Source organism: Castor canadensis, chromosome 16, assembly GCF_047511655.1.
Source record: "Castor canadensis chromosome 16, mCasCan1.hap1v2, whole genome shotgun sequence".
NCBI lineage: Eukaryota > Metazoa > Chordata > Mammalia > Rodentia > Castoridae > Castor > Castor canadensis.
In genome coordinates this window covers 67320396-67345553 of record NC_133401.1, presented here as the reverse complement: position 1 = coordinate 67345553, position 25158 = coordinate 67320396, and the positions used below count along the sequence as shown (strand labels likewise).

The following is a 25158-nucleotide window of genomic DNA, read 5'->3' as shown; positions in this document are numbered from 1 at the left end:
CCAGGCCTGTAGCCCTCTCTCCCCAGGTCTGTGGCAACAACCAGATCTGGCTCCTCTGAGCCTGTGCACAGCTGTCGTGAGCTCTCCTTAGAACTATTAGGCAGATAGGACATTTTTGACGGTGTCAACAGGGGGACACTCTACCACTGAGGAATTGGTAGATAGGGGAGATGGATTCCTATTCATATTGGATTTTGTTTTTGTTTTTTTTGGTGGTACTGGGTTTTGAACTCAGGACCTCAAACTTGCTAGGCAAGCACTCTACCACTTGAGCCACACCTCTGGCTCTTTATGCTTTAGTTATTTTTCAGATAGAATTTCCTGTCTTTTGCCCAGCTAACCTCCAACCTCAATCCTATCTCTACTTCCTGTATAGATGGGATTACAGAAGTACACTACCATGCCTGGTTTATTCTTTGAGACCGGGTCTTGCTAACTTTTTTTGCTCAGGCTGACCTTGAACCATGATCCTCTTATCTCTGCCACTGTGTCTGGCCCTCAGACCGTTTAGTCTCCTGGATCTAGCTGTTCTTGAAAGCAACGTACAATGGCTTTTACGTTCCGTGCCCCTCTCCCGTGCCTGAAAGTGAAGTATCGCACCCTTACCCTCCCAGCACCCCAGCGTCGTCAGAGTGGAGGTGGCCTCCGCGTGGGCCAGTCCTCACGGGAGGAAGGGGGCAGTGTGTGCAGTCCTACCCACTCCCCCATGCCCATGGGTGCCCACAGGACCCAGGGACACGGACAACCTAAAGTCGAGTGGCCATCATAAGAGAATCCGGAGGAGCGGCCAGGACCCAGCCTTAAGGAAAGGGTGAGCCGGGTCTCAGGGTGCCAGGGGCTGGCCGAGCGAGGGCGGTCTGGGACAAGGGGCAGCTCCGGGACAGAGTCCTCCGGCAACCAGGCTCGGGAGGGCAGTATGCATTGCTCAATGAGACCTCGTCTACGCGGTGAAGGGTCCTGAGCACGCGGGCTGGACATCTGGCCTTGACCTTGAGGCCTGGGTGCAGGGGAGAGGCCGGCGGGGAGAGGGCTGCGCGGCGGGGCTCCCGCGGCTCCACCCCGCGCCCCTCCCGCTCTGCGCTCCCGCATGCGGCCGCGAGGGGGCGCCGCGCCGCGCTGCTCGGGGCCGGCGGTGGGGCGCTCGGCGGGCTGCGCCCGGGATCCGAGCGGGCGGTGGGCGGCGGGCAGCGCCTGGTCCCCGGCCCAAGGTCCCCGGTCCCCGGCGCCGCGGCTCGCAGCGGGCGCAGCGGGAGCTGCCCATGGGCTGGGCCCGGGTTTGGGGCGCGCCGGGAGCCGGTGAGTAGCGACGCGGGCAGGCGGGACACCTGGCGCTGCGGACAAGGGCGCGGGGCTCCCGGGCGCTGGGAGGGGCTGCGAGCGACGGGGGACGGGGTGCGGGCGCGGGGTGCGGGGAGGTCCCGACCCGTAGGCAGGGGCGGCGAGTGGGGCGGGGATGGCGCTGGCGGGGACGCGCGGATCTGACCCGGGGCACAGGTGCGCGCGCGGGTGACAGCGCGCGTGGCCGGGTGGCGCGGGGTGGCGGGCGGCCGAGGGGCTGCGCGACGCGCGTGAGGGACCCGGGGGGTGCGGGTGCGTGCGCCGGGGTCACAGGGGCCGGGGCGCGGGGACTGGAGATGCCTGGAAGGAGCCCCGAGGGGACCCGCGAAGGGCACACCCCCCAGCGCCTTGCGGGGACCCGGCTCTGCCGCGACCAGCCAGCTGCTTTCAGCCACTCGGGTGGCAGGAAAAGGCAGCCTGGACTCAAAGTCTCCACTGCACAGCGGGCCTCAGTCTCCCTGTCTATGAAATGGGGACAGCAAGGCTGGCCTGCGGGGTACTGGAGAGGAAAGGAAAGGGCCTGTCTTTTCGGGAAGAGGGTGTTGTCACCGAAGCTGGAACCGGATTTGAGGCCGAGGGCCTGCAGGACAGTGGGATCTGCTGGGGACTATGGGTGTGTCCCTTGGGCAGGGACAGAGGGCAGGATCTACTCCTCTCTGTGTTTACTTGGGGAAAAAAAAGCCTGGAGGGATGTTGGGGAGAGGAAAGGGTGGCTGCCCCAAACCCTGCCCCATGCACCGCAAAAAAAAAGACAGACCTTGCAACTTGGGTGGCAGGGCCCCCCCAGCCGCCACTTCCTGCCTCCTGGGGCTGTGAGGCGGATGTCCTGCTGAGAGCCACACAGAGAAGATCCGCCTGGGGAAAAGTGCTGTGTTCCCATTCCACAGGTGAAGTAACTGAGGCTTAGCAGGTCTCAGGACTACCAGTGGCAAAGACGACGTTCCCACTTTGATAGTTCAGCCATTGTGCCAGGAGACCAGGGGAGGCTGTGTGGTCCACTCACTTGTCCAGGGCATTCATTGAGCACCTACTGTGTGCTGCAAGCTAGTGTGCCAGGGGGAAGCCGCAGGAGAAGTTAGAGGAAAACCGAGGTCATGCCAGAGGATCAGTGCTAGGAAGAAAATAAAACAGACCAGGTGGGGTGGAGAGAGACTGAGGTGGAGGCAGAGCCTTAGTCTGGCCAGGGAGAGCTCCTTGAGTGGTGAAAGGGAGGATCCCCTGGACAAGGTCTGAGGGAACAGCAGGTGTGAGATCCCTGAGGGGCATGCAGGTGGTGGGTGGGAAGAGCTGGAAGAGGCAGAGCCGGTGAGAGGAGCTGGTAGGGTTTAGGTTTTTATCTGGGTGCAGTGGCCGGCCTGCAGAAGGTTTGAAGTGTTGAGTTATTTTATTTATTTATTTATTATTTATTTATTTTTGGCAGCACTGGGACTTGAACTCAGGGTCTCTTTCTTGCTAGGCAGGTGCTCTACCCTTGAGCCACTCCACCAGCCCTTGGAGTTTGAGTATTGAAAGGATGCCATGATGGGGGCTAAAGAGATCTGCAAGGGGTGGGGCAGGAGAGGGAGCAGGGGGCAGGGCAGGCTCTGGAATCAGGCAGGCAGAGCTGGGACTCAGGGTGATAGGAAGTGGGAGATACTGGTAAGAAGGAGCCAATAGGCTGCAGGGCCACAGCCACAGAAGGGCCTTGGTCCTGGAAGGACCAGGTGCGTGAAGAGGGCGGGGCCTTCTGCAAATTGCTGTAGTGGACAGGGGAGCCTGGCCTGGGTTCAAGAGCTGCCCCCAGCCTTCCCTGGAGTGAACGCCTTCCTGAAGTCTGCAGAAGTCAGTGAGGTGCTTGGTGTCTGGGCTCCACCTAGCACCTTTCAGGCTGGTCTCTGCATCCTTCGGCCAGGTCGCTATAAGTCTTGGAGTGCCACTCAGCCCTTACTTATAGATGGATCCAAGCCCAGCTCAGCCAGTGCTCTGAACAGCCTGAGCTCCTTTGAGTGGGAGGTGGGAGTTCTAGAAGCCAGTTTGAGGGGTTAGATGTGCTCATTGTCACTGGTATCACTGCCTCCAGACTTCATTAGTGGTCTCAGCTAAAAGATCTTTCAAAAAATAGAAATTAATATTTTCACCTCCTTTCTCTCACAGTGAGAACCTGGTTCCCCCAAACTTCAGCATATTTAATCATTTTCTTTATCCTAGAATGCACCCAAAATCGCTTCAGAATTACTCCATCTTAACCTCTACCAACCAAAACTGACAAGGGCAGGTTCAGGGTTTCTTTGGGTGTGTGATCACAGTACTTGGTAACTTATGTTGTCGATTTAATATACTGTTAGTTGCATGAGTTTGTTTCCACTCAATTTGGGTTGTTTTGCTTTTTTCCTTATGACATAATTTTATTTGTAAAACATTTATGTGGTTCAAAGGGCAAAACTACCACATCTCAATCCCACAGTTTTTTTAATTTATCCTGTCTATATTTCTTTTTGCAAACCAAGCCATTTATCCATTATGATAAAATTAGAATATACATCTCCTTTGTACCTTGGAGTTTTTTGTTTTTGTTTTTTTACTGAAGTATGTCCCCCAAATCATGTATCACCAGTTTATAGAGATTTCCTTATTCTTTTTCATAGCTACACAGTACTTCATTGTGTGGCTGTACTATAGTTTACTCAACTTATGGATGGTGGTATGGTTTTGTTCAGGTCTTTGTTATTAAAAACAGTGGAAAATTGGGTAGCCTTGCATGTATGTTGTTTGTATTTGTGATGGTGTGTCTTAAAATAAATTGCTAGAAGCTGGTATAAATATGTATTTGTTTTGTCAAATATTCCCAAATTCCCTGTTAAGGGATGACACCATTTTCCACCCCTGCTGCACGTGTATGAAACTATTTCCCACAGGACACTGGTTCCCACAGGGCCTTGCCAATCTGAGACAATGTTTCAGTGCATTTGCAGTTTACGTTTCTGTCCTCAGGAATGCAGGTAGATATCTTTTCATATGTTTAAGCCACTTGATTGTCTTTTTTGTGAACTATTTGTCCATATATTTTTCCCGTTTTCTGTTTGAGTTGGGTCTTTTTTCCTTGGATTTAAAAATTTGTTTAAAAGTACTTATCAGAGAGATTAATGTCTTACTTTTATTATATTGCAAATGTCTCTCTCAGTTTTCTCATGCTTTCTTTATGGTGGGATTTGCCACTAAGAGCTTCTTACTTTTATATAGTCGATTCCATCACACTTTTTTAAAATTTCAAAGATTTTTAAATCTAGATTTTGAATCAGAGTTAGAAAAACATCTGCCAGCCCAATTATAAAGGGATTTACCCATCTTTTTAGTGCTTGTTTGGTTTTGTACTGAGTGTATGGCTCCAACTTAACCTTTTTCCAAATGTCTGTTCCTCTGTTCTAACACTGTGTGCTAGAAAGGCCATGCTGGGCTGGGGGCGTGACTCAGGACTGGTGCACCAGCCCAGCCAGCACAAGGCCCTGAGAAAAGGCCAGAGTCACACACAAGAAAAAGGCCATCTTGTCTCTAGGGACCTGAAATGTACCTTTGTCATCTGAAAACTACTCAGAAGTGCTAGGCCTATTTCTATTCTGTCTCACAGGTCTGTTTATTCATGTGGTGAAAGCATTAGTGTGTGTGTGTGTTTGCCTGTGTTTATTCAATTAAAGGCAAGAAAGATTTTATTCAAGACTATTACAATAAGGACAGAGAAAAGTCAATTCTTCCTTTATTGTGTTTTAATATCTAATAAGGCCGATTTCTTCCATTACTTTTTATTTCAAAGATTCCTACCTCTTCCGCCATGTTGCTGGTGTTTGTGTGGGAGGGTAATGAAGTTTAAGGTCGACTTTTTATGAACGTGGGTCATGTTCTCCAGAAACAGGAGGTATCTGTTTGTTCAAGAATACTTACATGGGTGTTTCTTCAAATTTTTACCTCATTTATTGTGGTTATAAATGTTTCTTTCCTCCATTGTATCTTGTAACTGGTTATTCTTTCTGTGTGTATTAATTTATGGTTTTTGACCATACTAAATTTATTTTCAGTTTTTTCATTGATTCTTAGACAGTTTTGGTATCTGTTGTTTTTTTCTTATCTAATTAAAATACTGGCCTTAGTAAAAAGAACTCTAGCACTGCCCGTGTTAAGAAAGATGCTGACTTTATTTAGGATGGAGAGACCAACAGACAGACAGACAGGGAGAGAGAGAGGGAAAGAGGGAGGGAGGCAGGGAAAGAGAGATTATTAAGGGAACATCTTTTTTATTATTCATTTGTTCACATATGCGTACATTGTTTGGGTCATTTCTCCCTCCTGCCCCCCACCCAAGGGTACATCTTAATCCATTTTTCTGCTGCTTTAACTGAATACAAAAGGCCGAGTAATTTATTAATAACGTAAGGTTATTTCGTTTACTGCTCTGGAGGGTGGGAAATCCAAGGTGAAGGGTCCACATCCTCGAGAGTCTTTGTGCAGCATCATCCTAAGGTAGAAAGCAGAAAGGCGAGAAGGGGCGAGCGCCAGAAAGCAGCGGGGGCTGAATTTGCTTTTGCAGCCACCACTCCCCAGACAGCACCATCAACCCATCCACGAGGGCTGAGCCACCGTGACCTGATCACCTCTTGTTAGCTCCCGCTTCTTACAGTACTGTTGCCCTGGGGATGAAGTTTCCAACACATGAACTTTGGGGACAGGGACACATTCCCACCACACCAGGGCGTATGCATTAATTCCTCTTTTGTTGGAAATGTTTAATTTTTGTTGACGTCACGTGTGGAGATAATCATGATTTTTCTCCTTAGCACTATTAACAAAGCAAATCATGTTAGTGGATTTCCCAATGTCAGATCGAGGACTAGGGTGAGGCCACCAATGAGACGCAAATATGTGAAAGTGACTACTAAGCCATCCTTGCACTCCTGAAACCAGTCCCAGTTGGACACAGTGTATCTGCTTTACTTCTCTGTGTAGCAAGTTACCAACAACTGAATAGCTTCAATCTCCACACGTGCCCATTATCTGCTCATTTCTATCACCCGGGAATCTGCACACTGCCCAGCTGGGGTTCTGCTGGCGCTGGCCAGAACTGAGTTCTCCTCTAGGGCTCAACTATGGAAGGATTTGTTTTCCACACAGGTGATTGTCGCCAGCATTCACATCTTTGTGATTGTAGGGTAGAGAACTTAAATTTTTGGCTGAAGGCTAACTTCAACTTTTAAAGGTCACCCATGGTTCCTAGGGACCACCTCTGGTTCCTTGTGTGGGGCTCCCCACCATGGCTGCTTACTCCACTGTCAGCAAAGAGAAACTCGCTAGCAAGACAGTCATCATATAACATAACAAAACGTAATTCAGCCTAACATAATAGCAACACAATCATGGATGCGGTATTCTCTCACCTTTGCCATCTTCCACTGGTTGGGGGAAAGTCAAAGATCAAGGACGTAAATAAAGAAACAGGGGTCGTGTGTGGACACCAGCAAGACAATCTGCCACGACCGTGTTGGATTTTGATTGCTAATATTTACTTTTGCTTAAAGTTCCTCCGGTCGTCCCTGGGATGAACAAAACTTAGCTTTTGACAGGTTCCTAAAGAAGAATTCCAAAAGAGAGACTTCTTCCTTTCTCTGCCTTTGATACTTGAAGGATAGAATGGCTGAATATAAAAGTCCTCAGCTGACACCTTCCTTAAATTTGCTAAGATGTTGCTGCAAGTTGTTACCTATTCTTTGCTGTCATGAAGGCTGATATGAATGTGCTTTTCTTTCCTTGATAAGTGACTTGATCATTTTCACGGGGCTCCAAAGGATTTTTTTAATTTATTTTCAAAGTCTAACATTTTACTAAAAAATGTCTTAGACTTGATCTGATTCTAGATCAGTTTTCTCAGGTGCACAGGAAACGTAGGAAGCTTTCTTAGAGTATAGTTTTAAATGTTAGTTATGTCTAATTATTTTGTTTTTCTTCTTCAGGCTTCCAGTAATTTGTATGTGTGTTAGATCTTTTTCCCCTCTGTCTTCTATATCAGTCACTTTCTCTATGATTCTCCTTACTACTTTTATTTAATTTTTCCTGTTGTTTTCTTTCATTTCCTTAATGAACATTGTTAAATTCTTAATCAAATTTGTTCTTTCTAAGAGACCTGTAATTTAGTGTTTAGATGTTTTGTCTTTTACTTTATTTTCTTTCCTGAGTTCAAACACTTTTAATTTCATACTGGCCTATTTTTGTCTATTTCTATTAAGTTTCTGAATTTATAATTTGGGTGGTTTTTTTTTTTTTTTCATTTGCCCAAATATTTTCTTAGAGTGTCTTTGTCCATTCAGGCTGGTATAACAAAATACTGTAAACTAGTGAAACAACAAAAATTTATTTCTCCCAGTTCTGGAGACTGGTCCAGGATCAAGGTGCCAGAAGGCTAGGCATCTGGTGAAGGCCACTTTCTGGGTCATAGACAGCTTCTTCTCACTGTGCCTCACTGCCCTGGGGAAGAGGGAAGGAATCTCTCTGGAATTTTTGTTTCTTTTTTTTTAAAGCCACTAAGCTCATTTATGAGAACTCCACACTCACCACCTAACCGCCTGCCAAAAGTGTCACTCCAGATACAATTGCATTACAGATTAGGTTTCAATCTTACGGTCGGGGTTTTCTTCCCTCACACAACAATTGAAGTGTGCAACTTCCTGTCTCCTACTCCTGCTGTGGTGTGGATGTGAGTGGTTACATTTGCTTTCTTGGTTGATGTGTGTTTGCTTTTATCATGAGAGGTTGGATTTTGATTATCGCCATTGCACATGATACTTGGAGAGGTCCCCAAGCTTGCTAACTGGAAAAACTTCATAAAAAACTCTATACTCAGAGGGGCACACTGGCTGAAGCCTATAATCCTAGCTACTTGGGAGACAGAGATCTGGAAGATCTCTGGGATACTAGCCCTAGCAAAAAGTTTTCAAGACCCTATTTCAACCAATAGCTGGGTGTGGTGGCACGTGCCTGTCATCCTAGCTACACAGAGAAGCACAAATAAGAGAATTTCTGTCTAGGCCAGTCCAGGCATAAAACAAGACCCATCTCAAAAAGGACCAACCCAAAAATAGGCTGGGGGTGTAGCTCAAGTGGTAGAGCACCTGCCTACCAAGCAGGAGGTCCTGAGTTCAAACTCCAGCACTGGCAAAAGAAAACAAAAGAAGAAAAGAAAGTCTTATCATCTCTTTTTGGCAGTGTAGATTCTTACAACTAGTTTGCAAAATCACTTAGAATAATCTAGTAAAGTTGACTTGCTGGATCCCCTGTAAAGGAGCAGTCCTGCACCTGGACTGTCCCTGTCCCTGAGAGAATTTTGTGTGCTGAGCTCCAGGACCCAGTCTTGGTACAACACCCAGAACCAACCTAAGTTCCAATGGAAAGGGCAGTCATGACGCTCACGTGATGGATCACCAGACACTAGAATCTTAGAGACATTGTGTTAAGTAAAAGAGGATCGCACACAGGGTGATGCCATGTTTCTAAAATGCAACAGCAAGCATAAGGTGTCTAGGGACACCTTATTTCTGAGATAGATAAAATATCTTGCAGATAAACTTTTTTAAGTTCCACACAACAAAAAAATTGATAGGAAGGGATAGAAATTGGCTTAATTTAGCCATTTAATAGTGTATGTATTTATTTTAAAAATCATGTTTGCCATAAATATATGCAATTTGTCAAATATACTCTAATTGTTAATTTTTAAAAACATACATTTTAAAAATATTCCAGATAGTAGGGATCCGGTGGAGAAGGGGGTAGGACACGTACAACTGGCTCTGTTCTGTGGCCTAATGGGGTTCTCTAGGTTTCTAATCTACTACCATGTTTTTGCTTATGCTACAGGTAATTTTTTATCTAGCAAATAGTGTATAACACAGTTCTTTTCAACAAATACAAATATCCTTTATCCAAAATGCTTGAGAGCCGAAGTGTTTCTGGTTTGGGAATTTTTTTTTATTTTGGAATATTTGCATATACATAATGAAGCATCTTGGAGAAGCGATAAACAGGATTAACAGACGCCTAAGCAGGAATCTGACTTGTGTTCACGTACGTCCTACACACATAGCCCGAAGGTGATTTTGCACAATATTTTTAGTGCCTGGGTTTTGACCGCAATCGATCGACACAAGATCAGGTGTGGACTTTTCCATATGGTGCTATATTGTTGCTCAAAACATTTCTGATGTTGGAGCCAGATGAGATTTCTGACTTTTGGATCAGAGGGGCTCAATATGTAATAAAACATTGAGAGGAGTCCTCACACCATCTTCCCATACTCCTGTCGTTAATCTAGTCACGCTGGCACCATGGCCTTTCTGCAGCAAGCCCTGAGTGTGCCTGGGTGACCCTGAGCTCTGTGTATGTGAGGGTCACAGCCGGGGTCAACTCTAGGGAAGCTGTCACAAGGATGCCCAGCAGCACTTAAAGATCACAGGAGTCAGAAAAAAATGTATGTGGCTAGGGAAGGAGAGGAGGGAGGAGCCAGGGTCAAGGCCCCGGCGTGGAGACTGTGGCAGGGCAGGGCAGCAGGTCCTGGCCACCACCCCACCATCACCATCCTGCATACACAGGAGGGGAACAAGGCATGAGTGCGCAGAAGAGCTCTGGGCCTTCTTCCTTTTTAATTTTTGGTTGTTATTTTTAACTGACATGTAATCTGTGTACTTAATTATGAACTGCAGTACCCTAATGGCCTACATATGCTCACTGCGTAATGATAAAATCGGGGTAGTTAGCATTTCCGTTTGCTCAATATTATCACTTCTGAGTGTTCAAATGCTAGTTGTTACCAGTTATAATTAGCTGTCGCAGACCGAATTTACCCTCCAGGGTTCTGTAAGATGCTAGAACTACTTCCCCCCATCCTACCTACCCCACTGAATTTTGGACCCCTTATCCACCCTCTTTCTGAACCAGCCACTCCCCAGGTTTCCTGTCAACCATGCACCAGAGAGGATGATAGAAGAGTCAGGAGGTGGGGACCAAAATTCTGAACAGCAGCAAGCTGGGGCCATCCTCAAAGAGACAGGTCACCTATACACTCAGCTCCCAGACCCCGACCAGCTGGCCCATGAATTAGGGACAGTGGGTTGGCCCTGAATCCCCAAAGAAAGTTAACCACACTCCAGAGAGAGCTGCAATCTACTTGTGACAAATTCCTGTCCAAATGGTTAACTTCCCAGTACTTAACTATACGAGGGCAGTGCCCGTCAGTCACCTGGGAAGTGGCTGAGCTGAGCACACCAGGGCTTTCCCCCAGCTTAGCACTTCCAACAACAGGACTGTTCTGACAAGCCCCATAAGAATAAGAATAAGAATAAATGCCACACTCTGTGGTTTTTGTGAACGTGTACAAGGCAGATTGAGGATGAGACTTAAGGAGACTCAGATGACAGAGTGTGTGACAGCTGCTCTGGGGATATGAATTGCAGGCCCCCAGTGGCCTGCAGTTTGAAAACAGATGTTTCTGCAAGAGCACAGCCAAATTGTATTAGCACTTTGGATGATGAAAGGGACTCTAAGCGTCTGCATGTCACAGTTCTGAAATGTTTGCCGGGAAATGTACTTCTATTTTGCAAACAGCGAGTATAAGAAGGAAGAACAAATTAGGTTATTGTGCCATAACCAGTTTCATGTGCGGAGTCGGTGACAGATGCACATTTCATATAAGGTGTTGCCACTCACCTTAATGAAGAGAGAGAGAGACATGCACAGCCTAGGGTCCCCCTCCTGCCATCTTCATCTTCAGCTCACGGGGGACCCAGCAGGTCTGCCTTCCAAAGCCCAAGGTCACATGGCATCCAGGATAGGCAGGACTTCCAGGGAGAAATCAAACCTTCCTCTTTTCCCCCCCGCAACCTTTTCTTCCAAAAAAATTGAAAAATATGTGAATAGACTCAACATGATCCACCACTCCCACCTCCCAGCTACCACGGCTGTCAACTCACAACTCGCCTTTGTCTATATTCACCCCCTATTAGCTTCTGAAGGAGAACCTAAGCCATAGTATCAACTCCCCTCGTGACGTGGAAATGTATCTCTGAGCTAAGAGGGATTTTATTTGCACAGCCGTGATACCATTGAGATAGCTAGTGAAAAATTAGTCCTTGCTGAATTATTGTCTTTGTTTTCTGTTTCTATAACAAAACATCAGAGATCAGGTAGTTTATAATGAACACAGGTTTACTTGGCTCATGGTTCTGGAACCTGGGAAGTCCAAGATTACGGCCTGGCTTCTACTGGGTGTCTGTTGAAGCCCTCCTGCTGCATCACAGTGTGGCAGAGGATATTGTATGGTGAGATGGAGCCCAAGGGCCAGCTCAGGCCTCTTCCTTTTCTTTTAAAACCACTAATTCCATCATGAGAGACCACCACCCTGACCTCATCTGATCCTAACTACCTCCCGAAGGCCCCACCGAATACCATCAACATATGAATTTGGGGATTTAAATTGCTAATACATGAATTTTGGGGTGACATATTTCCTGGGCAGAGGATCCAACTAGAATGTTCCAGAATCCTGGCCCATAGGAAGTGAAAAATATTAAATGTATGTTTTTTTACAACACCTAAGTTTGTGATAATTTATAACACAGCAATAAGAAACTAATCCTTGCAGCCATTGCATCTCCTCTTGGAAATTTGGGTTGTATATGTTTTGGGAATATTATCAGTAAAGCTTCTATGAATATTTGTATGCCAGTCTTACAGTACACACACACACACACACACACACACACACACACACACACACACGAGCACACACATGAGCACACATGCGCACACACACAATCTCTTCGCAGTATGTTTGGATGAGCAGAAGTGCTTGATTTTCCTGAAGTCGCTTTGTCAGTTTTCTTTCCAATCATGTTTTAGTGTTAAGGAATTTTTACCTAACCTGTGGTTACAAAGATTTTCTTCTCTATTCTTCTCTAGAAATTTGTTGTTAGTTCTGCTGTTATGTCTATGACCAAATATTCATCAGTTTCTGCCTTTGGTGGAAAAAGTGAATATGTCAGTTTTTGCATCAGATAAACAATCATTCCAGCATCATGTGTTGAAATGGCCATCTTTCTCCACTGAATTGTATTTGTACCTTTCTTTAAAAATCTATTGACCGGGCTGCCAGACTGGCTCAAGTTATACAGCACCTGCCTAACAAGCATGAGGCCCTGAGTTCAAATCCCAGTACTGCCAAAAAACATACAAAAATATGTTGACCAGATATTTGTTCCATTTCTTGACTCTGTGTTCAGTTAATTTCTTGGTCTGTCTTGAGTCCAACACCCACTCTCTTCAAGACTGTTCCTTTAAAATAAGCCCTGAAAATAGGTAGTACTGTACAAATGCTCCAACTCTGTTCTATATTTTCAAAATAGCTTTGGCTATTCTAGTTCCTTTGCACTTTGAAATATATTTTGCAATCAGTTTAGCAGTCTCTAACATCAGGAGATCAATATGGAAGAAGTGACGTCTTAATAACATTAAGCTTCTAATCCATGAACAGATACTTATTTAAATAGATAATTTCTCTCAGCAACATTTTCTAGTCTCTATGTATATCTCTTGAAGGCTTTTCTCAGAGTTGGTCTTAATAATAGTTTCCAAATATTTGGGAAATTTCCAAATGTCTTAGTTAATGACAGCTAATGTACTTTATGGTGAAAGAATCATATTTTCTATGATTTTCTATGACTTGAATCCTTTCAAATATACTGGCTTGTTTATGCCCTGAATATGACCTGTCTTATTAAGTGTGGCTATAATTTGGATGTTGAATGTGCCCCAAAGGCCCATGTGTTAAAGGTTTGGTCCCAGATTGGTGCTGTTGGGTGAAAACTTAGAGAGGGGAGGTCGAACAGGAGGACTTCCAGTCACTGGGAGCATGCCCTTGAAGAGGGGAGTGGGACACTAGCCCCTTAATCTTTCTGTCCCTCACATCCTAACCACAAGGAGAACAGCTGTCCTCTGCCATGCACTTCTGCCATGATGTGCCACCATGTGCCCAAAGCAACGGGTCCACTGACCAGGGCTAGAACCTCCAGAACTGAGACAAAATAAGCCTTTTCTTTTTAGTTAATTCATTACAGTAATGGAAAGCTGACTAGCACATATGTCCATCTGAAATGAATATGAAGTCTGCTGAGTGTGAAGGAGTCTATAAATATTGATCAGGCTCAGTTGCTTGGTAAAGCTCAAGTGTTCTGTATCCTTCATGATTTTCTTGTCTACTTGTTTTACCAATTATTGAGGAAGAGGTGTTAACAATCTCAGCTACAAGTGTGGATTTGCTTATTCTTGATATTTTATCATATCAATTCTTGCTGATATGTTTTGAAGCTTTATTGTTAGATGAACACGTTTGCGATGGTTATGCACTATTTGTGAATTGACTCCTCTGTCATGAAATGGCCATCTTTACGGTAATATTCTTTGATCTGAAATCTATTCTGATAATAATAATAATATACACATAGCAATTATAATATAGACATGCCAGCTTCCTTTCTTTTTCTCATCCTTTCACTTTTAGCCCATTTGTGTTTTAAATTTAAAGCAGAGCTCTTGTAGACAGCATTTATGTGATTCTTGCTTTCTTAGCCAATCAAAAATCTCTACCTTTTAATTGAGTTGTTTGGACTGTTTACATTTAGTGTAATTATTGATAGTGTTAGATTTAAATCCACCATCTTGCTATATATTTATACTTCTTCATATGTTTCTTGTTTCTTTTATCTTGTCTGACTTCTTTTTTTCTTTGTTTTCTTTTTTTGTTTTTGGTGGTACTGGGGTTTGAACTCAGAACCTCATGCTCATTAGACAGGTACTCTACCACTTGAGTCACTCCACCAGCCCAATTTTCTGACTTCTTTTGGATTAATTAGCCATTTTATTTTTCTATTTTATTATTATTTATTAACTATATTCCTTTATTTTATTGCTTTAGTGCTTGACTTAGATGCTTTAATGTGTATTGCATTACTTTTCTGTTGTTACCTAAAACATTAAAACAGTCTTCACAATATAAAATATACATTTATTATTTTAGAGTTTACAAGAGTCAGATGTCTAAGGACATCTTATCTGGATCCTCCCCTCAAAGACTCACAAGTCTAGGGTCTCATCTGAGACTTAGGGTCTCCTTCCAAGCACATATGGCTGGTGACAGAATTCATTTCCTTGCAGCTATAGAATACGTGGTAGCTTGCTTCTTCAAGGTATGAGTCTCTGGTCTCTAGGCCCTCTTTTAAAGAGTTTGCCTAATGAGGTAAGGCTCACCGAGGATAATCTTCCTCTTGATTAATTTAAGAGGGAGACTAAGGGCCTTCATTAGATTTGCATAACTCCATCTCTGCTAGATGATATAACGTAATCACAAGGGTAACAGTCATCATATTTACAGGTCCTGCCAACACTCAAGGAAAGGTAATTGTATGAGGTGTGTACACCAAGGGGTGGGAATCTGGGGGATCATTTTAGAATTCTTCCCATGCAACATTGCTAACTTATCATGGCTGACCTTTCAGTATCATTACATTACTTCAGATTGGACATAAAACCATATACTTTTGTCAGTTTCCTAGGGCTGCCCAAAAAGTGTCACAAACTGAACTGGCCTACAACAACAGAAATTTATTTTCTCCCAGTCCTGGAAACTGGAAATCCAAAATCAGGGTGTCTACAGAGCCATGCGCACCACTCCACCCCCCAAAACCAATTCCCTGCCTCTTCTTAGCTTCCAGTGGTTTTCCAAAAATGACTTGTATTCTTTGGCTTGGATCTACATAACTCAGTCTCCATTTCATTGTCACAGGGCGACTCTGTACACCCACGTCTTCAAAGGCACCCATCTTACGAGACTAGGGTCCACTCCACTCTAGTATGGCCTCACAAGATCAGGTTTTGAGCATATATTTTTTGAGAGGACACAGTGTAACCCATAGCAGTGGGATTGTCATACATTTTATTCCACATATCTATAACCCCATGCTACCTCGTCGTTCTTGCTGCAGACAGTCAATTCTACTGTGAAGACACACGTCGGTAGCCCTCATACTAAGTGCTTGAGTCTCAGCAGGATTTCCAGTTTCAGGTGTTTTCAGATCTTGGAATTTTGCATATGCATTTCGAGGATGGAGCCCAAGTCTAAACATGCAGTTCACTTATGTTTCATATACAATTTGTACCTAATTTTACATGTTTTAAGTGATCTTGTGCATGCAACAAAGTTTCCCAGCGAGGAATTTTCCACTTATGGCTTCACATTAACATTCAAAAAATCTGAGGTTTTGGAGCATTTTGGAGTTCTGGATTAGATATGTTCAATGTATATTTTGATGAAAAGAAAAAAGTCTTATCATGTACCCACATAGCCGCCACTTCTAGTGGTGGTTGCGTGTTTGCTTGTGGTGGTTTTCTGTTTTGGTTTTGTTTCTGTTTTGCAGTACTGGGATTTGAGCTGAACTCAGGGCCTTGCTCTTGCTAGGCACTTTTATCACTTGAGCTGTGCCCTGAGCCCTTTTTGTTTTACTTTGTTTTAGCTACAGTCTTGTGATTTTTGCCCAGACTGCCCTCGGACCACAATCCTCCTATGTATACTTCTTGCATAGCCAGGATCACAGACAACACGCAACAGGCTTATTTGTTGGGATGGGGTCTCACTAACTTTTTGCCCAGGCTGGCCTCAAACTGTGATCCTCCCTATCTCCACCTCCCAAGTAGCTGGGATTATAGGCACGAGCCATCATGCCCAGTCACTTTCTAGTGTTCTTGATTCCTGTGTAGAGATTCAGGGTGGAAGATGCCCCACAGGTGGGGGCCCAGCCCCAGGCAGCTGCCTCCTGATCACCTGTGGTGGGAGGAGCAGGGCAGGTTTCCAAGCTTGGTGTCCAGCCCACCTGGGTCACATGGGGCCAGGCACATGGGACTTCTCTTCATCTTTCTCCTGCATTTAGTGTATGTTCCCGCCTGGATTGCGGCGTGTGGAACACTTTAAAGTTTTGTGTGAAGATCGGCAGTTTCCGATGTTGCTAATTCCTCTTCGTGTGTCCTTGTGACTGAAGATGATAGTCAGTGAGTGGAAAGAGATACGTGTGGACTTCTGTGAATCCAGAAATGTTCTGTTTCTCAATCTGGGTGCTGCCGGCCTTCGTGTGTCCACTTTGGAGAATTTACCTTTTTGCACCCTTCAAATAAGTGTGCTTCAGGATTTGGTTATCCTTCAGTTAAAAAGTTAAATCAAACAATGACAGCAACTGAGACTGGAAAGAGGAGCGAGAGGCACCAGGACATGGCTTTGCCCGTCCCTTGACAAGTGACTCTACTCCCCAGTGGCCAGTCTGGGACAGGGACTTAGCAACCTGAGACAGCAAGCAGGGACCTGGGAATCTGTGTGACTCTGCCAGACCCTGACATGCTGTGCACACACCGTTTGTCTTCTGACTACTTTGGGTCTTGGAGCTTCTGTCAAAGACCAGCCACGGCAGGTGCTCGCTTCTAAAAAGAGACACTCTTGTGGCTTGTGACTGTTGTACATCTGAAGGCAGTGACCAGGCCACCCCGTAGGCCAACCCCTGCTTTGACAAATGACTTGGAATCAATCATCCCTGCTCTCTGTCAAACTCAAACATCCCTAAATGCTTCCGGGTGTTATTACCTCTGCAGATGAACAAGAGGCTGGAGGGAGAGGAGACCAGGTCTGCTGCTGTTAGTGTAATTGACTGGCTTTTTTAAGTGTAATTGACAGAGCAGCACAGGGTCTCAGTGTGCCCCCTCCCCCCAGTGACAGCCAGGTGACCCTGGCCAGCTCTGCCTCACAGCAGTGTGATTGCTCCTTCCTTCCTTCCCTCCCTCCTTCCTTCCCTCCCTCCCTCCCTTCTCTCTCTCTCTCTCTCTCTCTCTCCTTTTTTTGAAAGCCCCTTTCTGCATTTCAGTTGGAATTGGGAAGGTGATACAAGCTCAGCATAGCAGGGAAAGGGTCAGGAAGGAAAGGGGCAAAGAAGAAAATGAAAACCTTACCCTTCCTCACTTCCAGATGCTAACTCCCCTCACCCCTGAACGTAACCTGGACTTTTCCTCCTGGTGTGTAGAGATGGGATTTTTTTTTCTTTTGCAAAGATGGCTTCTTGCTTGCATTGTCTGGCTTTTCCCACAGATCGGCTCACAGCTGTCCTCCCCCAGCATCTCAGGCATAGCGTTTCTGTGCATGGTCCTCCCGTCCCCCTTACCCGGCACCCTGTGGCTCAGTGCATCTGGTTCCCGCCACTCAGCAGCACAGGAAGACTTCTTACTGATTGTGGAATTCTTTCTGGATTAGCTCTTTAGGGCAATTGCTGGGTCCAAGGTCAAAGGAGTTGGTTCCTTTTGGCTTCTGCCTTCAAACCATACTCCAGAGTTGCTCTGCAGAGGGTCCCCAAAGTCTGGGGACATCACACCCCTGGGCTTTCTGTGCTTCTCCCCCATTCTGCACCCCAGTCCACTCACCAGCCCTGCTTCCCCAACCACTGAGCCCATTCTCTGAGACCCACCTGTCCCTGACTTCCTCCTGCTGCTCCGACCTCTTGGCAGCCATCCAATCTCTTCTCCCTGAACCTCCCTTATCAGTCAAGTCACAGGGTGGTGGGTGAAGGGCGCACCGAGGAGCTTGAGTGCTCCCTTGTCATCAGCGATCTCCACCGCCACCAAACATCAGCATGAGTGCCTTCATCCTAGTCTGATCAGAATGCAGCCTCTCGTCTCCTTAATCCCAGCTCATTCTAGACCCACAGCTCTGCCCTCCACCCACATAGCCCATTCTTCACTCCAGGTCCATCCTGGGGCACTTGACCAAACCCACCTTCCCCCAACCCATGCCCCACAGTGAGTGTCCTCCCTGTCTCGCTCCAGCCATCCTGAGCTTGCCTCTCCTGGTCCCGGTGCTTGCCGTCCCCCCCACCCCCACATTCACACTCACACTCACTCACATACCTTGCTTCACTTCTGTGATGTTCTTCTGCGATGTTCTTCTCATGGTTGGTCCTTCCTGCTGTTAAGTTTCAGACCAGATGTCACCTCTACACATCAGCCTGCGAGGTGGGGTCATTTGACCCATCTCAAAGATGAGGATGTAAGAGGAAGTGACCTTCCCAGGGCTTCACAGTCTACAAGGACCATGTCCACATCTGCCTGCTGGGCAGCCTGTTGGCATAACAGTGCACTTTCACTATGATTTGAATTTGGGTTGTCTCAAGTTTCTTGTTGAAATTTGATCCCCAATGTAACAGTGTGGGGAAACAGGAGGACCTTTAAGAGACATTTGTATCATGAGGTCACTTGAACCTCCAAGGGACAGGTTGCTCTAGGAGGACTGGTTAACTCTCCCAGGACTGAATTAATTACTGCAGGAGCAGATTGTTATAAGACACATCTGTATGTCTTCTCTTTCCACTTTTCCTCTATGAGATGAAGCAGGACAAGGTCTTTGCTAGATGGCAACCCTGCTCTTGGATTTCTCAGTCTCCAGAAATAGGAGTCTAGATAAACCTCTTTTCTTTATAAATTACCTAGACTCGGGTTTTCCATTATAGCTACAGAAAACAGACTAAGGCTGCAATCCACAGCTAACTCAGTGTAGCCTCCACTGGCTGATGCTGAAACTCTTCTGAAATATGGCAGTCTCTGGAGCCTGAGGTATTAGGATTCTATCATTTGCAAGTGCAGACACCCACCTCAGACAGACTTAAGCACAAAGAGAAAATGTATTTGCTTTGTAAGTATGCTCCTATAAACAGAAAGCCAGAGTGGACTTCAGGCATGTCAAGATCAGAGATTTGATCAAAGCCTTCCTGACTCTTGACTTGGCTTTCTCCATCTGGGCTCCTTTCCCAAGAAGACCCCAGCAACTTCACACTTACTTTCCACCCTTCCCTTGACCTGAGCAGGAAGAGAGAGGCTCTGTCCAACAATTCAAATAAATGCCCCAAGAACAAGTCTGGCAGTTCACCCAGATGACCTGCCTGCCCACAAATCTGTCCCAAAGGCTGGAGGGATAGAGTGTACTGTGTGGCCAGGCCTGGATCTCGTGCCCAAACCATCACAGACCAAAGCAACTCCTTCCCCAAGTGGCACCGGGTTGTGTATCCCTGCCGCAGGCAGGAGAGGAAGGACAAATGGGATCTGTTGTCAGAAGAACAGGTGCTGGACAGGTGGAAGTAATGGAGGCTGTGACCTTGGGCAGCTTCAGCAAGGCCAAGACTTGGCCTGGGACCCAGAAGTTAACTAGGTCTCCCTCTGGTACACAGGGCTGTGCCACATTGGCCTCACTCTGCCTGTATCCTCTGCAGCCTGGCTGGAGGGTAGAGCAGACACACTGCTCTGAGGGCTTCCTTGGGGCAATTAAAGGAGGCTCAAAGTGGAGCCAGTTAACAGCCTGCTTCTTTGGGGAGCCTGCTGGAGGAGCAAAGCTTAAGCGCTCAGTGAGCCCAGCTTAAATAATAAGCGACCGAGGCAAGGCCAGAAAAAAGAAAGGACCTGGATGGGCTGCTGAGCCTGGAGGCTGTGTGCAGATGGTCCCAAATGCATCCTCTCGTGGGGAAGGTGTTTGTGGAAGGAGCTCTGGCCAGCCTGCCCCGCACTGCCAGTCACTGTACCTCTCCTTCTCCCTCTGAGGGTCTGACCTAGTCCCCACATGCTGGCAAGCTCCCTTAGGAGCCTCCTCCAGGAGGCCAGGTTGGCCAGAATGGGGTGGGTGTTGGAGGCCCTGGACTATGTGGAAGCCAGAAGGACACACAGGCAGGCAGGACTGGCCCCTGCCTGACCCTGACAGCTGGTGTCACCACAGTATCCATGTTTCTGTATTCTCCATTCTGGCTGAATCTTTTTTGAAAAAAATGTATTAGCCCCAGAAAGCCAGGCCTGTGCTGCCTGTGTGGCATGGCTGGACCCGCACAGGCGACATTTCCTCCCCGCCTGCCTGTCGTGGCAGGGCCCAGAGGGTGTGATAGATGGTGCCCGAGTCAACCCAAGGCCCCATGCTGAGGCGAGAGCTTTGGCGACTTGGCCGGAAGTCATTATTCTGATGACAGGATTGATGGGCCCGGGTGAGGCCAAGTCTTTGCAAGATTAACGTGAGCACTTAGCGTGGCTGAATCAAGTGCTCTCCCGGGGCCGCTCTGTCTGCCAGAAGCCTGCAGGGACAGGGGAAGGCAGCTGCCTAGGCCTTGACCTCTGCCTCCAGGGCCCACCTGCTGCCCAGGAGAGGGTCCTGCACAGCCCTAAGCTAGGGGACATTCATCCCCCAAGAGACCCCAAGCCAGGAAGGTGTGAAATCCACCCACCCAACAGCCATGCGTCCTCCACTCCCCCAGCAACACTGTCTCTTTGGGTTGGGCTGAAAATTGAATACAGTAATGACATTTGTCACTGTCTTCAGTCATTATTAGGTGTTTATTTTAATGCATTTTTAAAAGCATGTGGTTAGCACATTATACCCATGAGCTCACAGATATTACGGTGAGGCTAAATGCTAGTTTTAAAATGAGAATTGACATGAGAAAGTGAAGCAGACAGGCCACTCAGCCCAAAAACTGTCCTAAGTGTGCCCTGGATCCAGCACTGAAATGCAGGAGAGTTGGTAGCCTGAAGGTCCTGAGCCCACAGACAGGCTCTTGGCAGGACTGGGGGGTGGGAGATGGCTGCACATGGCAGATGTGGTGCCCAGGGGGCCCCCAATCCAAAGCTCCTTCTCTGATAGAAAGATCTGGTGGGGCTAAGCCTCAGAACCACCAGGGCTGCCCAGAAACACAAACCCTGTCTCCAGGCAGTCCCAAACCTAACTTCAGAAGTTGACCAAAGTGCAGGATCAGTCCAAGTCTACAGGAGGGGCTGGGTGGGCCTGTCACCCCATGCTCCAGCTGGGAGGTAGAGCACAGGGCAGGCTCTTTCTTCAAACCTCAGGTTCCTCTTCTGTGAGATGCAGCACACACAGTCTGCAAGAGATTTTGAATGTCCTCACCACAAAGAAATGATACTTGCATAAGGTGGTGACTGTGTCAGTTCTACACATTCATTCCACATCAAAACATCACATTGTACACTGTGAATACGTACAGTTATTTGGGATGAATCAATAATAATAACAAACAGCAAAAATAAGAGTAACAAATTATAAAACTTAATTCACTGAAGTCAAAAGATCTAAAGAACTGGTAAAATATCCTAAGATCAGGGATTACAAAACAGTGTTGTTAAAAAAGCAAATATTCTCCCAAATCATCTATAGATTTAAAACAATCCTTGTCCTTAAAAGAAAAATTGGCTGACTTCTTTGCAAAATTTGACAAGGTGATCCTAAAATTCCTATGAAAATCCAAGGATCTCAGAATAACCAAAGTAGTCTTGAACGAGAACAAAATTAGAGAACTCATACTTCCTAATTTGAATATAAACTACACAATGACAGTAATGAAGACATAGTGGTTTTGCCACAAGGACTGCCATGTATACTAAAGGAATGTCATTGAGCGTTCCGAGAGAAATCTGTGAGTATGCTAAGAGACATTGAGTAGTACATTTGAAACGGGTGGGTGGGATGGTATCTTAATTTCATCTCAATAAATCTGTATATATTTTTAAGTGCTTTGCACAAGTGGGAAGGGAAGCACATTCATGGCTGTGTCTTTGTGCTCATGCTGTCTGGTGCTGGCTATGGATAATGGCCTCACTGTCCCAGAGCCCAGGAAAGGGACTGAGCCCAGAGTTCTGTATGGAGCTGCTGGGCCAGGGCTTCACACACACACACACACACCACACACACCACACACACCACACACACGTCTTCTCAGCTTTTCAGACAAGGGCCTTTTCTCTGTCTACTTGATGTTTCTGAGGGAAGTTACAGAAAACAGTATGTTTCTTTGTTTTATCATAACACTGATGACTTCATCTTCCTTGTTCTTCCCAGAAAAGATGGTGACGAATTTGTTAAAGTTCAGCTGTGACAGCCTCCTCTTATAGCAAGAATGAGAAATATCCAAGGCAGCTTCTTGCTTTTCAGAGTTATTTTCAGGTCCTTTTCAGCATCACTCAGCGTTTTTCAAGCCCACACCATATGCCCTGGACTCCCTGCTGGGCACTTAGTGGTTCTCTGATTCCTACTGTGTCTGGGACACCACAGCCACCTGCCCTGGGTCCCTCACAAGGCGAGACTTCCCAGGCTTCCCCATAGCAGCCACGGCAGGAATGCATCTCCCCTTTTTCATGGACCACCCCATGTGTCTGGGCTCCCCATACCCGTGCATCTCATAAATCACCATTAATGAGAAAACTGCATAGGCTATAACTCTTTTCCCCAAATTTCTGCATTTGGGGGAGAAGTGAATTTTTTTTTATTCTTATTTCTTTTACTTAAGATTTCCCATACCCTTGACAGACATCTCTAAAATGGCCCCAGGGAGTGATGTCCATGTGGCCAGTTCTGCTTAAACAGCTAGTGTCAGTATGAAAGCCTGTCTCCAGTGTGTCCTGAGGCAACAAGACCCTTGCCTCAGTGTCCCCTCTCCTATCCCAACCCCTGGCAGCCACAGAGGACTTAATGAGGAGGCAGGATGGCAGGCCCCAGGTGGAGCAGGGGTGAGCAGCGGATGAAGACTAAGCTGGGAACATCCCCAGGGTAGAAGTGGCACTACTCAGCCCTAGTCAACAAACAATATCAGGCAGGTCCAGGGTGGCCAGCTATTCTGAGCTTTTCTGGAAAGACAGACACTATTTGCTGTGAAAGCCCCCAGTGTGTAAATCAGAGCAGCAAATTAAAAAGGACATGATGTAACCCAAGCAGGATGGCCCAGGCCACTGTGTGTCAACCTCAATGTCTTACCTGAAGAGACCCTCAGCATGCATTTGACAAGCACCCACCAGAACTGGGGCAGAGGACTGAAGATGAGTTGGGCCACCCCTGACCAAGAGGGAGTAGGCAAAAAGAGCCATAGAGAGAGCAACAGACCTTGCCAGGGAACAAACATGCCCAGAGGGCTGTGCAAAGGGCAGGGGGAGCCCAGAAAAAGATCTGCGGCCACCAGGATGGAGCAAGGGAGAGGCCTACTAGAGGAAAGGATATGAGCTGACCTGCAGAAAGGGCAACCCAGGAGGAGGGTTCACAAAGACACAAGGGCAGGAAGAGTAGGGAAGGGACGGAAGTAGACAGGCTGTCACAGTGGAAAGCTGGAAGGAAGGGCTGCATGGGCTTCTGCTCTGGGGAGGGGTCTTAGGCAAGGATTCTGAAGAGATGGAGCAGGTGTGGACTTGGCTCTTTGCTGGCAGTTGGCACCAGCGTGGCTAGGCTTTGTGGGAGGGCATGAGCAGATCAGTGATAAAAGGGGAGCATCTGCAAGATGTATGTGCCACAGACATGGTGTCCTAACTGCAGAGGACCCTGTACCTCTGCTCCCCCTCCCCAGTTCTTTAGCCACCTCATGATCCCCAGGCTGCACCCAGGCCCTGGAGTCTGGGCTCAGGACAGAGGCCAGGGTGACACACACAGCAATGGAGGAATAAGCAGCCCAGGCCAGGGAGCTTCCCAGAGGTGGTGCCTAAGAGACGGAGTAGGATGGGGTGACCATCCAACCATCTGGGCATGATGGGAGACCTGAGTGCCTGGGGCAAGCTTGGGGCATCCAATGGCCACTTTTTTCCCCACGGTGCCTGTCACAGAGAAGGTGACCCCACCAGCCTTCCATGATCCACGTTTGGGTGAAGTGACAGGGTTGGGTGGGCAGAACAGGCACTGACCCTGCTCCTAATCCCAATCCACCCACCTAGAGAATGGGTACTATGAGCCCACTTTACTGATGTGGAAACTAAGGCTCAGAAAGGGGAGGGGCCGTCCCACAGCCAGTCAGTAGGGAGACCCCCTGGTGGGCCCACATTCTGCCCTTGCTCACACAGCAGGTCCCTGATTCCCTGCCCCCGCCCCACAGGCTTACTCTCCAAGACCACCCTTGGAAATGGTTTCCACCATCTGTCTGCACAGGGAAAACAAAGCGTTTATTTTTGCCAAATGCTCCCTGTTCTTAAAGCGCCTGAGAGGTGTTTGTCAGGAGCTGTGGGTGACTCATGCAGTCACACTTGGAGACAGAACTGGCTATTTTTGCCCCAGACTCTGGCGGGTGAGGTGGCAGTGTCCCTGCCCATGCCTGTCACGGAGACTTGGGTGCTCAGGACAGCTTCGGCTGACCTGCAGCAGGAAGCCAGGCCCAGGGCCCAGGCAGTGGGTGCCCTCTCAGTGAAGCCCTCAGGTAGAATGGGCACTTCAAGTGTTGTCGTGGTTGCAAATGAATCCCTAAGCCCATGAGGTGGGCTCGGAAAGTGCTGGGGTGACCGTCAGCTGTAGGGTTTCTAGTCCTTTCAGAGGTTCTGTGGGGTCCCAGGGGCACAGGAGTAAGGACTATGGTCCTTATTGACATCCCCTTCCCACCCGTCTTCAGGGTCCCAACATGAGGACACTGCTTGAGCTGCCCCATGCCCTGTGAGCAGGCCAGGGCCTGCTTCTACAAACAGACCCCAACCTCTTCCTCCAGACTCCCTGAGTCCTTCTCTTGGTGCTCAGCATTGGAAGCCGAGCACCCCAGGGTCTTGCATTTCAGGAGCATCAAAGCCTGAGAATGGCTCCCTTTCCTCCACGCACCACTGGGGTCCTTCCCTGGAAGGTCCCATGCCTGGGCTGGAAGAAGGCCACGGAGTCCCCAGAATGGGAAAGCCATGGCCTGTGTTTTATATTGTGGTCCCCACATCCTGGGGCCTTCTGCTCCTTAC

General features: G+C 47.2%; 1 protein-coding gene and 1 non-coding gene across 4 annotated transcripts in view; both read left to right on the top strand.

Moving 5' to 3' along the window:
* The first annotated feature begins 661 nt into the window (after positions 1-661).
* Positions 662-25158, top strand: part of Rasgef1c (RasGEF domain family member 1C) — a 70651-nt gene continuing 46154 nt past the window's right edge. For 2 of the 3 annotated variants that reach the window (XM_074057472.1, XM_020164189.2), the window contains exon 1: positions 1183-1296. The gene's annotated coding sequence lies outside the window, so the exon portion shown is untranslated. Of the gene's footprint in view, positions 812-1182; positions 1297-25158 lie in introns of those variants that run through there. The other variant, XM_074057470.1, reaches the window with a different exon arrangement.
* On the top strand, positions 8439-8514 carry Trnag-acc (transfer RNA glycine (anticodon ACC)). Its single transcript has one exon. It is a non-coding gene; the product is annotated as a tRNA-Gly (tRNA).